This window comes from Phocoena sinus, chromosome 13 (assembly GCF_008692025.1).
Source record: "Phocoena sinus isolate mPhoSin1 chromosome 13, mPhoSin1.pri, whole genome shotgun sequence".
NCBI classification, from domain to species: Eukaryota; Metazoa; Chordata; class Mammalia; order Artiodactyla; family Phocoenidae; genus Phocoena; species Phocoena sinus.
The window spans coordinates 70,146,920-70,161,977 of record NC_045775.1 but is presented as its reverse complement, the minus strand read 5'-3'; the positions used below and the strand labels follow the sequence as shown (position 1 = coordinate 70,161,977).

Here is a 15,058-nt window from a genome sequence, read left to right as displayed (position 1 = left end):
TCAAATTTTGTTCTTCTTTTTTTTTTTCCTTAATATCATTTTTTTACATCTTTATTGGAGTATAACTGCTTTACAATGGTGTGTTAGTTTCTGCTTTATAACAAAGTGAATCAGTTATACATATACATATGTTCCCATATCTCTTCCCTCTTGCGTCTCCCTGCCTCCCACCCTCCCTATCCCACCCCTCCAGGTGGTCACAAAGCACCGAGCTGATCTCCCTGTGCTATGCGGCTGCTTCCCACTAGCTATCTATTTTACATTTGGTATTGTATATATGTCCATGTCACTCTTTCACTTTGTCACAGCTTACCCTTCCCCCTCCGCATATCCCCTTCCCCCTCCACATATCCTCAAGTCCGTTCTCTAGTAGGTCCGTGTCTTTATTCCTGTCTTACAGCTAGGTTCTTCATGACATTTTTTTTTCTTAAATTCCATATATATGTGTTAGCATACAGTATTTGTCTTTCTCTTTCTGACTTACTTCACTCTGTATGACAGACTTGTTCTTCTTTTTAAAAAACCATTTTTGGCTATTCCTGTTTCGTATGAATTTTAGGATTGTCAATTTCAGAAAAAAGGCAGCTGGGATTTTGATAGCAATAGCATTGACTCCGTATATTAACTGGGGAAATACTACCACCTTAACAATATTAAGTCTTTCCATCTGTGAACATGGATGTCTCCATTTATCTAGGTCTCCTTCAATTTCTTTCAATATTGGGGGGGAATTTTCAGCATACAAGTGTTTGATATTTTTATAGTACTAGATATTTGCAGTTTCTTGAATGAAAGGCAAAATAGTAACAGTTCGAGTTGTTTCATAATTATAATAAGAATAGAAATGAAATCTGTTCAAAGTTAACACTCTAATAAAAGTTTTAATGATATCACATATTTATAATTTTGATATGAAATATTTTAAATACTCAAAAAGGAGTATTTTTGTATATTAACTTGTTTTCGTTAAGAACAATTCTGTAACTGTAAGTTAGGACAAGCAAAAATAAATGTAACATATCTGGATTTAAGAGATCAGCTATTCATAACAGCAATGGCAACAAAATTCTTTCCACAGGCAGCCAGGCATCAAGAAAATTTCCTCAGATAAACAGATCTATCTCAAATTATTCAAGCAAGCTGGAACAGAAAACAGGTATATGCTGTTCATTGATATCTTTACTCAAACTTATCATATCAATCACATTGTAACTTACACTTATTTGTATAATTTTTTAGGAAAAACAGAACTATTATAAAGTTAACCACATTTCTGAGAACTAGATTTAGTGATTCAGCATTAACACAAATATCTTACAATTCTATGAATCGTTACTTGCCACTTGCTACTAATTTCACATCCATATTCAATATTCTACAGAGAAAAATCACAGTTTTCAATATTAATTTTTTTTTTTTTTTTTTTTTTTTTTTTTTTTGCGGTACGCAGGCCTCTCACCGCTGTGGCCTCTCCCATTGCGGAGCACAGGCTCCGGACGCGCAGGCTCAGCGGCCACGGCTCACGGGCCCAGCCACTCCGCGGCATGCGGGACCCTCCCCGACCGGGGCACGAACCCGTGTCCCCTGCACCGGCAGGCGGACTCTCAACCACTGCACCACCGGGGAAGCCCTCAATATTAAATTTATATCATCTATTTACAGTATCTTACTGTGGATCATAGGATTTTAAGGTGATGGGTTTATTAACGATAAATCAACACTGATATGTATGCATAAGGCCTAGACCAGATGAATAATTAAAATGCAAGGCAATTTGCCCATATTCTCAATTTGCAGAATCAATGAAGCGTTTCCATTCAAAATAATAATTTTTCATGGTAAAAGAAGATCATGAAAATAAAACCAAAGTTAAGCTTCCCCTCAGATTTGAAAAAAGAAGATCTAGTGCCAAAGAATTAAATTCTAGGCAGGAACTGGAGACTTCCAAAGCTTCTTAGTAGTGCTGAACTGGCCACTGTCTTAGTGTTCATGCATTTCTAAAAAACAGTGCTGCCCGTAGGATGGAGATGGTATGTAATGCAACAGCTTCAATAGGAAAGTGATGACAAAATAATATTTAAGGTATCAAATAGCCAAATAATAAAGTCATTTAGATAAATTTTTAGAGTTTATTGATATCATGAGCATTATCATAAACATGTTATCACTGTCATCAGAACACTGCTCAGTCAACTCAGTCCAAGATCTAGAGAAGACAAAGCCCATGTCTTTGAAGGGTTACACACAAAAATGTTCATAAAGGCCTAGAAAAGCACTAAGTGAATATTTGGAAGTGAGTACATGAATCCGTGTATACACCGCATGTAGAAAAAGGCTCAAAACATACTGATATTGGTATAAATATAATAATATACTTGGGTTACTATGGAAGAAACAAATATTGAGAATAATTTTAAAAACTAAAAGGTGTGTTTAGACTACCGTATAATGTATTTCACATATGAAGAATGACTCATTCATACTAAAGCTAACAGAAAAAATATTTTATTTAAAATTAGAAAAAAACTAAAAAAAATGAGCATTATATTATTATTTTCATATACATATTATTTGAACCATGAATTGTTATCATACCATATAAAGAGGTCATACAAACTGGTAAGAAAAACACAAGATAAAGAACAAAATTTTTGAATAAATTATTTCAACAAGGTGATTGGGTTTAAATCCAAGTATAAAAATCAAAAGGAATAATTTCTACATCAGCAATATCCTTTTAAGAAATGTAAAAGAAAAGTAAACCTTTCCCCAACAGCAATAGAAACTACAAACAAGATGGTAATAAACTCAAGGTACTTCCCTGGTGGTCCAGTGGTTAAGACTCCGTGCTCCCAATGCAGGGCGCACAGGTTCCATCCCTGGTCAGGGAACTAGATTCCACATGCCACAACTAAGAGCCTGCATGCTGCAACTAAAGATCCCGCATGCCGCAATGAAGATCTCGTGTGCTGCAACTAAGACCTGGCACAGCCAAATAAATAAATATTTTTTTTTAAAAGATGGTAATAAACTCAAAATGAAACGAGAAAGACTTTAACTAGGAAGAAAATTCATAATACTGAAGGGCACAAAAAATGGCCTTAATAAATGGAGAGACATGGCAATGGAAAGACTACAAGTTAGAAAGTTGTTATCCCTCCCTCAAGTCATCTTAAATTAAATACCATACTCGTTAAAATACCAAAAGTGTTATTAATGAATTTGATAACCTGGTTATAATATCCTTCTGAAGAAATGGTACAAAAATAGATAAGGAACTTTGGAAAAAGAAAAACCATCACTTACTGGATATCACAGCATACTCTGTAATAGTTAAAACAGTACAACCACAAATTTTTTATACCCAGAGAATAAGTTCCTTATAAATTAAAATAAGATAAATAATCCACTAGAAAAACATGAGCAGAGATGTGAACACACTCATGACAGCAGAGGCAAAACTTGGCCATTAGACCAAAAAATGAAACGAAAAGATAATCAACCTTTCTAGAAATCAGAGAAACAACCTCTATGACAAAGATATACCATTCTTACCTATTCAGTGGTAAACTTTTCCAAGTTTAAAATTATCATGTATTAGTAAAAGAGTAAGGACATATGCACGTTCATAGATGCTGATGGAATATGAATTAGTACTACCATTTGGAAGAGTAATTAGGCATCAACTACTAAAATCTAAGATGCACGTATCTCATGACCCAAAATTACAGTGATCAATCTACCTTTCAAAAAATATACTAATACATGTGGGCAAGAAACCAGTGTAAGGATGTTCACCACAACATTGTTTGAAATAGCAAAATAGCAGGAACTAACTAAATGTCTATGAAAAGATAAGGATTAAATAAAGCATGGTATAATCACACTATAAAATAGTAGGCAGCAGTGAAAATATAATGGTGATAACTCATGTTACCAGCTAAGCTGTATGTGAAATAAAAATGAAGTATACAATACCATGTTACCATTTAAGTAAATATTATATTTAAAATATTATATACATATATACACATTGACCATCTATATCTTTGAGGCACTCTCATGGTGCCCCCAAAGTCAACCTCAGCCCATATTTAAAGGTAGGTCAATGCAAACATTTCATCTCTGTAGACAGCCAAAAACTAGAAACTTAAATTCCAATCAATGTAATATTACACAGAAATTAACATAAAGGAAGATCTTTTTTATTATCTCAGTAAATGCTTAGATATGTTTAGTTTTAAAAAATAGGACATAAAATTATATCTCAGCTTTGCTTTAAAAAGACCTCTACATGACAAATTCAGATATACTCAAAGGGGAAAAAAGCTCAAAATTCGCCAACTGTTCACTGGATAGATGGACTGCAGTAATTTTTATTTTCAAGTTTCTTTTTCTGGTTGCTTTCTAGATGTTCTACAATGGGCATGTATTGTTGAAGTGTCAAGGACAAAACATGAACATGTTCTTTCTGAAACAGTGTATCTTCTGTTATTGCATTCTTGAGATACCTTTATACAGAAAATGCCAAAATATTTCTCTACTCCCAGCCTATCACCTTCACTGCAGTCCCACTTTTCAGCTGCCTACTGAGCAGTTATCAGCATCCCAGCTTCAGTTATCCTGGATGTGACTGCACCTCTCCCACTGCTGTGCTCACTGATCCCATCTTCCTGCTGGCTCAGCCCTGTCCCAGTTCCCAGACCAAGGCAGGACTGAATTTACAAGTACTAATACAAGGTCAGCCCCTCCTCCATCTCTCTCCCATCCTTTGTGAGAAAATGTTTCCAATTTGGGGCTGCCTGGACTTTTGATCCATGCCCCTGAGAAGTCAGTACCACACTGTAATACACTTTGTATCATACTCTGATATTAAACCATTCAGGTACTTTGCACCTCTACTAGATTGTCAACTCACAGGGTCAAGTACTATATCTTACTCATATATGGATCCAGGGCTGTGTCCCCCAAAACAGCAATTTGAATAATTTGTAAGAAAGTATCTGATGAATGACTGCAACATTTGTTTAACCAGAAAACCTGTCTGGGGCTTCCCTGGTGGCGCAGTGGTTGAGGGTCCGCCTGCCGATGCAGGGGACACAGGTTTGTGCCCCGGTCTGGGAAGATCCCACATGCCACGGAGCAGCTGGGCCCGTGAGCTGTGGCCACTTAGCCTGCGCGTCCGGAGCCTGTGCTCCCTCAACAGTGAGAGGCCCGCGTATCGAAAAAAAAAAAAAAAAACCTGTCTGATTTGTTCAAAGACAGAATGAGTTTGGAGACTTAATTCAATCAGCTAGTATTTATTAAGAAACTAATGGGGGCCCAGGATTATAACAGGGAAATATTAGAGAAAGCAAAGGTATGGCTCCTCTCCTTGACACAGAATCTAAAGTGGTTGACACCTTTAAAAAAAACAGAAAATAATTACTGTTTTAGCTTCTGCCTTAACAAGCAAAACATGAAAATCTTCTTGCCTGAGGTCCTGATTTCACAGATGGGCAAACTGCAATCGAGTTTGCCTGCCTGGATTCCAGACTACTGCCAGCACTGACTTTTGCCTCCTGTCCCAACTCCATGGGCCCCAGTACGCCTAGCTCTGCTTGTCATTATGTGTATGCTTGCCCACTTTGAATGATCCCCGTGGATCTAGACTCCCCCCCTCCCCCGGTTCGTGCTGTGTGCTAGGATCTAAATGTTTCCCTTCCTCTTTTCCTAGGGTACCTCTGTCACCTGTTTCTGTATGCATTCCCACAATAATAAGCTGTGACTACAATCCTAGTTTTCTGCTTCAACCTCTTTCCCACAAGACTGACAACATCGTGGCAGGCCTCTAAAACCGTAACAAACACTGCTGCTCGCTGACCCAACATTCATTTCCCTTTTTCTTAACTAAACTGCCATTTAGCTCAGCCATCCCCTTAGCCTCCTCCACACAGCCAGGAGCTTCAGGGAAAGCGGACCTCATCTTGGCCCCAGCAGGTGGATTCCTCATTAGTCTAAGTCTATCATGTATGGTATTCCTTTTTCCCTTACTGTTGACTGGATCGGGGATCCAGTGCTGGCCAGTGAGATCAGAGGTGAGGGAGAACTTGTGGCAAAAGTTTCCTCGTTTTTTTCTGGAAGAGATACCACTGCTGCATGATCGTGTGCTCAGCACTGCAGCAGCCAAGACACCAATGCTGAGGATGAGGTCTAGACACAGAGGGATCAGAGAGAAGGGCAGAGGGGATACTGACCAAGGTCTCATACCTGGAGCCACCCATACTCTGCATTTCTTGGCACTTTTACAAATCTTTTTGAATGCTTTCCCTTTCCTCTGCTGCCAGGTTACAGATAAGTAAAGGGCGTATTTCTAAATAAAATACATCAGCATCTTTGTTTTCTACTTCAAAAAAGTAACTTTAAGATGGGGATTTGTCGGGTATTTGGGGTTTTTTTAGTTTCAAGCTATTATGAGAAAAGCTGCTATTAATTTTCATGTAAATGCCTTTGTGTGTGTTTTCATTTCACCTGGGAGTGGAATTTCGGGGTTATACGTTAAGAGTATTTTTAACATTAAGAGAAAAATGTTTCCCAAAGTGTTACATTCCCACGAGCAACGTATGAGGGCTTCACTTGCTTCACATCCTCTCCAAAACTTGATATTGTCAGTCTTGTTAAATTTAGCCATTCTAGTGTTTGTACAGTGGTAACATATTATGGCTTTTAAATTTCATTATTTGGGTGACTGATAGACTTAATTACCTTTTCATGTGCTTACTGGTCACTAGTATCTCTTTTTTATGAAATATTTCTTCAGATATTCTGTTCACTTTTTTGGTTGGATTGTTTGTTTTATTGAGATGTAAGAGTTCTATATACAATTAGTCCATTTTCAGATATATAGAGATAGAAATAAAGATACATAGATCTAGCAAGTCTTGAGTCTTTTGAAGAACAAAAGCTTTTTTTTAAAAAATTTTGATAAAGTCTAGTTTATCTTTTTCTTTTAACTTTATGATTAGTGCTTTTGGGGCCCTATCTAAGACATCTTTACCTAACCCCAATTCACAAAGAGTTTCTCCTATGATTTCTTGTAGACGTTTATATACTCTAAACCACAGACAAATCTCAAACACATTTATACTCAATGAAAGAAGGAGACAAAAATGGGTACATACTCTATGATTCAATCTATATTCACTTTTGGAACAGGAAAAACTAATCTATAGAGACAGAAAGCAGATCAAGTGGAAGGGCATTTTTTAGAGCAATGTAAATATTCTACATCTCGATTGCAGTGGTGGTTACATAGGTATATTTATCAACACACAACAGTATTTAAAATGGATATACTTTATTATATGTAAAACATATCTCAACAAATTTGATCATAAAAAATTTTAATGGGAATTTGGAGTTGGATTGGTTGAAAGACAGGTGACCACACAGTCCTATGGGATAGGATTTAGGGGATAAGACTTTGCTTGTGCCTGAGGCAAAAACATTAACCTTAGAGTATATGTAACTACTTAAATATTACCTAATTCTAAACTCATTAATGCCATATAGTGTTTCAAAGACAGTGGCATTACTCCAACAAGTCACACATATACTGAACTAGTCCCTATCTAGAGGTAGCAACTGACATGTATCTCCAGTCCAGGAAGGAATTTTAAAAAGGAGAGAGAGGGAAGGAGGGAGAGGTTAAGAAAGGGACAGATCTCTTAGTTCTTCCTTGGCCCAGAGACACTGTGAAGCTAAATCTGAAGTTTTCTTGGGAAAGGGAAAGCATATGACACTGAAGGTAAAGAGTTTTCTTGAGTAGCAACAGTTTGTGTTTCAAAACAAAAAGTGGGGGGAGGGACACAGTAAGAAATAAATCATTATGCCTTGAAATTTTAAGGGAAATTCACATATGGAATTATAGAATTTTATAGCTAGAAGACACTATATCATCTGGTCTAAGTCACTTAAAATACAGATTAAATAAATAAGCCTTGGAGGGTCTGAGGCTTGTTTAGTCATATAATTAGTTAGCTGGTTGAAAATCTGGAGGAAAAACCCAGGTGTCCTGATTCCTGATTCAGTTTTGCGATGAAATTATACTTTCTAGCCCAATGCTGTGCATGGAGCAGACATTTAAAAATGCCTGTTGAATGAATTCATGTTAGGTAATATGATTTTAAAATTACATAGAAAGCATAAGTAAACAGAAGGATAAATTTAGATGCAGACACTTTTTCCCAGTGAATTCTGTATATACTTCTTTATGACATTTCTGCATTTTAGAGGGAAAAAGCAAGCACATCTTGTGAAATTACTCTGGCAGATATCAATGCCTGAAGAAAAATATTAAGCACAACTGGTAAACCCTCAAGAATTGTGGGACACCCTTTCTTTGAAATAGTTGAGGGCAATTAGCTTTTTCTGAGGTAGTTAAGGACACAGTAAGAAATCTACCTCCTCACTAAAAGATGCATCAATGATGTTTAACAACTGCCTCAGGCCCTACAAATTTAAGATAAAGTTGGAAGACGGGATTCTCACCAAACTGTTGTCTAACCACAGTTAAAATCAGATGGGAATGGAGACTTCCCTAGTGGTCCAGTGGTAAAGAATCTGCCTTCCAACGCAGGGGACGCGGGTTCCATCCCTTGTCAGGGAGCTAAGATCCCACATGCCGCAGGGCAACTAAGCCCACATGCCACAACTACTGAGCTCGCATGTCTCAACAAGAACCTGCGTGTGGCCAAATACAGAGCCCACGCACCCTGGAGCCTGCGCACCACAACTACAGAAGAGAAAACCCACACCCCACAACTAGAGAGAAGCCCCCGGGCACCACAACGAAGAGCTCGCGCACCGCAACGAAAGATCCTGAATACCTCAACAGAGATCCTGTGTGCCGCAACGAAGAACCTGATGCAGCCAAAAATAAATAAATAAATAATAAATAAATCTTTAAAAAAAAAATCAGATGGGAACGAACCATACCCTTTATCTTAAAGCTCAAGGCCCATAAGGTAGAAGCAAGATAGAAACAAAGTGATACACGGAAAACACCAAGATTGCTCTGCAATGTACCAGGGAAACTGCAGATTTGGAAACAACTTGCTGACAGCCCCTCCCACAGGCACATTGAGGGACTAAAATGACTGATAGGGAGCTTTGGATGTCACAGGCCGACCCCATGTTACATAAGAAAACCAGCTCCCTGGGTGAAGAGGCATAAAGGCCAGCTGAAACTGCTGGGCAGAGAGCTACTGAAACTTACATGAAATCTACACTTACTTTTCATCCCTCATTTCTGAGCCCTCTTACCGTCTTGCTCCCTACTTCCAAACTAAATACCCTACTCAAAAGCTGATGAAGAGACAGAGCTGAGCTTTGCCTCCTGTCTCCTTGCTTGGCCACCCTACAATAAAGCCTTTTTCCTCTGTAAAAAACCAAGGCCTCAGCATTGGTCTTTCTGTTGCTCATTGGGCAATGAGCCCACTTGCTCTGGTACAGAAACATCAATCCTCTGGTCTTTTAGGGAGTGGTTGTGGTTTCTGAGTAGGCTGTGGGAGAACTGGCATGCCCCCATTAAGAGTTCATGACTTCAGCTGTGAAACATCAAGGCGCCATAAAAAAAAGATATTGGCTTTACTGCAGGTACGTAATGAACAATATGAGCCCAATTTACACATATGAGCATATTAAAAGTATCCTATTAATTGAACAGGCAGTTATAAATTTTTCAGCTCAATAGATGAAACAAAATTAATTAATTTTATCTCATCTTTACTCCACAGTTCCCTGTTCTCTATAAGTTAAGGTCACCACCTTAACTTAGAACACAGTTGCTTCTTTTTCACTCCCTTTAATGCACAGTCTTTACATATGAAAGATAACAGTCTGAGTTGTATACACAGATATGGCCTTTAAATAAGAAGGAATAAAAGCCCTATAAAATTAAGCTTTATAAGGTCAGACTATCACTTTTTTATAATGTGTTACAAGTAGTGATCTCAAAGAGTTGTAGAATGTGTATTTGTGGTTGAGTTAGAATTCATCTCCAAGATAAAAATTCACTTATGAGGAGAATTAAAACATCTCAAAGTAGTTGGTCAAAAATCACTGGTGCTTTAACATGAAACTGACTAGACATGATAGATTTGAAAATGTTTTATTTAGATCCGCTGCATCTTTAAAACATCAGAATATTAAGAAAACTTCCAAAATGGAAAATAAAGATGCTACAGTCTATGGTGTTAAACTTATAGCTTTTGGAAGTACATTCACGTTTTTAGCTATATATCTTAACATAATATTCATGAGACTAATTTTGTATATATTAGAACTACAAAAAAATAATTATGAGTATTTTACTATTTTGGAGAAAGGAATGAAATTATATCTATCTATTAAAAATGAATTAAACATGAGCACTATAAACACTGAAACTTGTAACTTGCAGGTAAAATTTTCTGAAAATCCTTTTTTGATAAAATAATTCAAATCATTTATGCTTTTGGATACATGTTTCAGGGATATATATTTCAAAATAGTTAATAAATACCAGCCAAAAATAAAGGTGTGTCAACAGACGTAGCCAATGAGCAATTGTCACCCCACACTGAGCAGATATTTAACTTGCTCAGTGTACAATCCCAGACAGACCCTCTGCTGTCATCACACCCTAGTCTCCCAGTAAACACTTGAAAGGGCATAACCCATTTGGAATCGTTAATAATCCTGAACACCAAAAAAAGGACGAGAAAAAAAGAGCCTGTGGTAACAAGGAAAAGTCAACAACGAAGTAAAAATAAAGTTCCTGGAAATACAATTACCCTTACAATTACCAGCTTTATGTATGACAAAATAAAATAATCATGGTTACTATTCTCCAAGTATATATTCTGGAATATTCGTGGGTTAAGGCAAAACAAGAGAGACGTGATAATCATGATATTAAATCTTTATTGTCTAGAAAGCTCAACTTTCTCTCTGCCTTGAAGTTTAAAGAAAAGAGAAAGAATACTCTGGGTCTTCATTGTGACACAGACCTTGAATTCTGCGTCTTGGTGTGGGGCTTTGCGTGAGACAAAGAACTAAAACAGGTCCTCTGGGTAGCTGCACATTCTGTGATAAAATGGATCCCACAATACAACAAGTTGTCTTGTCCCAAGTGATAGTGTAATTACTCTGACTGTATATGTTTAATACCGTTTAATACACTCCCTAGTATTCAAGTAATTAGTCTTCCCAGACACACGGTGCTTCTCTCCTCTCTGCTTTTGTTCCAGCTGTGGTACCCACCCTGCATGAAATCCTTCCCAGGAATCTCTGTCCAAGCCCCAGTGCTACTCCTGAATATAATTTTTCTCTGGCTACATAAACAACCGTCCTCTTCAGAATCCCTCTAACTACTTGCTTTTCATTTCTTTCCAGTAAATAATCATATATTGTCTTGGATTGTTCTTAAGCCATTTCTCCTAGTTATAATAATGCTTAAGACACACTTTGTTTATTCCAAGTACTGTGTTTAACACATTTAATTAACCCTTAAAGCAATCCTAAGAATCGGGGTCTACCATAATTCCCATTTTGTAAATGAGGAGAAAGACTTAAACACTACGAAAGGGCACAACACTCTACTACTTAAGTAGAGCATGTGCTAAAATTGAAAGCTCTCTCCAAAGATCTTGTTCTTTGCCACTGTGAAATATGACCTCACACAAATGCCTGTTCTCCTCAACTAGGCTGTAAGCTAAGGTTAAAGAGAGTGTCTTTTGGCATCTTTTGAACAGTGCATATACTTAGCTGAGGGTTGAGCAGGTTTTAAGAACTCTGAGAAAGGCACAGAGAATGTTCCAGAATATTTCCTACAGGTTCCACAAGATGTTGTACTGGGTCTTTTTCTGTACCATACATTCGTAACAGTCCAGTGAACCAAAGGCAGAAACCTCCAGAAATTAAATTCTTCAGAGGAAGTTGGTCTTTATCTGTAAACTGAATAATGATCAGAGTAGCAGCCTGCTTTTTGAAGACGCCAGTTCTTCTTCTGTTTCATATTTTATTCACTTTAACTCAACTCTCTCTCAAAATCTTGCTGTAAACAAATGTTTTCTATTTGTTAATAACCTTATAAATTTTGTTTTCACTAAGTAGATGAATGTTTACAAAGTAGACAAATAAACAGTATCTTTGTTTCCACAGTAAGCACAGTGTTAAAAACAGAGGCATACACCCACATCACGCTGTATAGCAAAACCACAATCAAGAAAAAGCAGGGCTGACTGAGGGGCTGCCTCTTCCCCACACTCACAAGCATGAAGCTCCACAAAGAAAGAACAGGAGAGATGCTGGAAGGGGAAAAGTCACGTGAAAGTACATTAGGATAAAACTAACTTATTGTATTCATATATAATTACTATTAAAGTCTTTCATTAGCTTCATGGCATTCCCGGGAAATGAACAACAACAACAAAACACTCCCACCTACAACTGTGTCTGCTATTAAGTAACGTAACCACTCAAATATGGACAGGGTTGATGGCAATTCTGCATTAGAATGTTGGTAACACTGACAATTCGACCAAGCCATATGCCTTCAGTCAGCCAAGCCATTTATGGAATTGCATTCCTATCAAGGGGAGTTGGGGCAGGGGGTAGATCCATCATTCCTAATATCACACACTTCCCCAAAACTGATGCAGATGATTAACTGTGTCGGCTTTTCATCAAATCAGCACTCAATCACTTTGGAAGGTAATTCACTTCATCTCAACTCCTACTTTGCATTGCCATAATATGTGAAAGTGCATATTGCACTACTGGCATATAATAACTTAAATGAAAAGAAAAAAAATATCAGTAATTTGCTCCACAGCATAGTTTCTTACTGGCAGCTTCAATGAATCCACCATTAATTTCAGTCCCTCCCCAGATACTCATTAAGCATAAAACATAGCTATTTATAGATATTAAGGGGTTTTTATATTTTTTATTTTTTATTTTTGAGAGTATAGATAGAACAAAATGCAGGCTTCGAAATATTCCATTTCTGAGTTATACTGTTTGTTGGACCTTTCTGAAATGATGAATACACTAAAAATTCTGAGACAGGGCTGTCCCGCCATGTATGAATAAACTTTTCAGCAACAATGCTTGCAAAAAGGAACATTGCCAAATCACTACTAATATATGTAATAGAAGGCATCGGAGTGTAAGCTAAAGAAAGCAAAGTAAAATATATCATTTGGTGAAAACAAGTGGTGCAAAACCAACTGAAATTTTAAATTGTTAATGATGGTCCCAGAGCTGATTTAACTTTTCCACTGGTGTAAACACAGACAAAACACAGTATGTTTCCAACATCTTCACAATTTTTGTAACGTAGATGAAAAAGGGTAAGGATATCTGCTAAAGGTATAATGCAGCTAATGCTATCAAAATGGTATATTTCTAAGCCTGTGGAGTATAACCTCATTACTCCAAACTGTCCATTGTCCTCCTTTAGAAGTTAACTCATGATGAACGAAAGTGCATCTCTTCCACTCTTCTGCTCCCTGTTTTCCCAAATCAATCTACCCTAGTGTTTTGTATGCTGACCAAAACATTCCACAAATAATGCTGTGGTGCACACACATTAAAGTTTAGAGAGTTTCTGCCTCTGAAGTATAGATAGTGACAGAACCAAGGACACAAGGTTTCAATTCCAAGGCAAATATTAGGCGGGTGGTTTGAAAATATCAACCCAAAGAGGCCTAGGGGAAAAGGATACAAGCATCCACTGTCACCACCCTCCCTCTCCCCTCCCCTCCCCTCTTCCTCTCTTGTTCTCTTTCTCTCTTCTTCCCTCCTTGTGGCTTCTCACACAGAGACAATCAAAGCCGGGAAAGCTGGATTTTAAATTAGTGAGACACACACTGGGAATATGTAATTCCCAGAAGAAAAACTGCTTACAGAGGGGGTCGGGGGTTGTTGGCAACATGTCTAAGTGACAACCCTCCCCACCCCCACCCTAATACAGCAAAAATCCATAGATTCCTCCTCGACCGACCCTCTTCGCCTTCCAGTTCCCAGTACTCTATCCAACTTGACCCTTAACCCAAATAACATTGAAATCCACAGGGTATCCACTGTGCAAGAGTGTGTCTCTCAGTATATGTACCCAATTTTTTGGAAGCCCCTGAATCCGGACAGTTGTGCCAGGCAAGGGATCTCCCACCGTGGAAGGGGTGAAGAAAGGGGAAAAAAAGAGATGGGATCAAACGGAAAGGGAGGCAGAGCTGCGCTCTAGGGCGAGTGGCTGCAAGGAAGACAGGGAAGAATGAAAGGGTGGGAAGGAAGTGGGGCTGGGAGAGAGGAAGAAAGGGATGAAAGAAAGGCTGGAAGGGAGAAAGGAGGGGAGAGGAGAGAGGGATGTTGGGAAGGATGAGGGCGGGAGGGTTGGGGAGCTGGGAGGGAGGGGAGGATGGAGAGGATGGGAGGGAGATAGGGAGGGAGGGAGGCAGGCAAGGATGGAGAATGCTCTGCCCGGGACTCACCTCTGTGGGTCGGTGGGAGTTTCTCTCCCTCCTCCTCTTTCTCGCCCGTTCCCAGCAACTGGAGGGGTAATCACAGGAGGGACTGGAGAGGCGGCGGCGGGGAAGAGGGCAGCAGCTGCTGCAGCCGCCTCTGGCCGAGGTGCGCTGCCTCCTGCTCCGCCCGCCAGCCCCGGTCTCCGCCTCACTCGGGGCTGGAAGCGAAGCCGCTCCCCCCTCCCCCCGCCCGCCCCTCGTCCTGCCCAAGCGCGAGCGGCAGCGGCCCAGATCGCCGCTAGGGGAAGAGGCCAGTGCGCAGGCGCGGCCGCTTGCTCTCTCGCGCGCCCTCGCGGCCTCCCGGCTCTCTCGGCTCCGCGCTCCGCGGGGCTGGAGAAGGCACGAGGTGGGGGCCACCTGCGCGCGCGGCCAGGGGAGCGCCGGTGGGGCGGGGAGGAGCTGGGGAGGCGAGGCGGGCCGCGCCGCAGGTGGGGGGAGGGGACGGTGGCGACGGGGCACTGCCGAAGGGCGCAGGTGCCGTGTCCATGACAACCGCGTTACCCCTGGGC

At 39.4% G+C, this 15,058-nt stretch overlaps 1 protein-coding gene across 2 annotated transcripts in view; it reads right to left on the bottom strand.

Annotated features, from left to right (window-relative positions):
- Positions 1-14,791, bottom strand: part of CTNNA2 (catenin alpha 2) — a 1,238,106-nt gene extending 1,223,315 nt beyond the window's left edge. For both annotated transcript variants that reach the window (XM_032653512.1, XM_032653513.1), the window contains exon 1: positions 14,517-14,791. The gene's annotated coding sequence lies outside the window, so the exon portion shown is untranslated. The remainder of the gene's footprint in view (positions 1-14,516) is intronic.
- Between the last annotated feature and the right edge of the window lie 267 nt (positions 14,792-15,058).